Here is a 1422-nt window from a genome sequence, read left to right as displayed (position 1 = left end):
AAAAAAAAAAGATAAATAAGATAATAGACAACATAAAAGCAATCATGTAGTCGTGAGGAATACAGAAGCTTTATAAATATCCTGCTGCCTGTCTGCAAGAGTCCACACATGATGTTACTGTATATTAATGTAAACACAGAGCAGTAAAGCCGTCACAGTGGGTGACGACAGAGCTTGCCAGGCTTCTCTCCTCCGGCCTCGTCATCCTCGGCCGGCAGACAGGCCCCAATCGGCTTTACTTTTTCCATTGCAAATGAGTGCGGCAGATAAGTTTGTGGCTGCGGTTGAGGGCGCTGAGCTAATACTGCCTAATAGGAGCACCAGCTGCCGCCTCTGCTGACCACATCCACCACCACTGAGGCTCAGGGGACGATTTTCAACAGCCCGAGTGCTGTCAGCGTTTGTCAAAACTGGAAAAGTTTTTATTTCAGATAATAGGAGTTTGGATTGGAACTGATTCAAGAACAACACATGTAAGAAGAAGAAGAAAAAAAAGAGGATTATTGTTCTTTTCTCTGCTCCCTCCTTTGGTCACTGTAGGTGTTGATGTCTTACTGTTACATCCTCAAGTTCATTGTTTGTGTTTGAAGTGAAGTCTACACACACAATCAGCCCCGAGCCACAAGACATGTGACCTTTAGCTGTGAGAGGGAACTAGGTCGGTCCCTGCGGAGTCAACAACAAGTCCTCTCCACAGTGTTTAGTCCAGGGGAGGGTAGAGGTTACTCCATGTGACAAGAGCTGGGTGTCATATCTGTGCTTCACTGTGGCTCGGACATCAACTTAACCACTGGCAAAAAAGGGACGGCTCCGTCTCTTGCTGCCCTTATCTGTTTCCCACAGTCTATTTTTACTTTGGCTGCGTTTTTCTCTCTAGCAAAGCTGCTTCGCTGTAGATCACTCGGCTACAATAATGTCAGGAGCAGGGGGATGCTTGTCACATAGCCCGTTGATCAAACAAGATCAGTATAAAACCAAAACGGTTGGATCGTGTTTTTTGAATGCAGACAGCAACCAGACAGCTTTTGGGGTTGCACTAAAGCCCCCAGACTCCAACAACAATCCTATTAGACGGCCAAACAGGATCCTGCAAGGATTGTTTCCAACAGAGTGCAGCAAGAATCAGATGCAGGCTGGAAGTACTCCCACAGGTTTTTTTTTTTATTCGTTTTTTTTTTTTGCTGCTTAATAAAACATGAGCAAACGGGAGTGTGGTTACCGAGCTTGTTTTGTTAAACTGCTGCAATTCCACTCATTTTAAAACACTTCCAAAGAAATGAATTCTACAAAGCAAATCTCAAAATCCCTGAATCCTCTTGACCACACGGGACTGAAGGGAACAATACCTCGCACACAGAAATCCCCTCCTTCAGCCAAACACACAAAATACAAATCCACCCCGAGAGGCAAAATGCTTCAACT

At 44.9% G+C, this 1422-nt stretch overlaps 1 protein-coding gene across 3 annotated transcripts in view; it reads right to left on the bottom strand.

Annotated features, from left to right (window-relative positions):
* The window catches only part of LOC118325616 (protein yippee-like 1), a 32282-nt gene that overhangs the window by 10325 nt on the left and 20535 nt on the right, over positions 1 to 1422 (bottom strand). The gene's annotated exons all lie outside the window — the stretch shown is intronic.

The sequence above is a fragment of the Morone saxatilis genome, unplaced genomic scaffold, assembly GCF_004916995.1.
Source record: "Morone saxatilis isolate NCDOM2014 unplaced genomic scaffold, NCSU_SB_2.0 Contig16, whole genome shotgun sequence".
In the NCBI taxonomy this organism is placed as follows: Eukaryota; Metazoa; Chordata; class Actinopteri; family Moronidae; genus Morone; species Morone saxatilis.
This window is presented reverse-complemented; position numbering and strand designations above follow the sequence as displayed.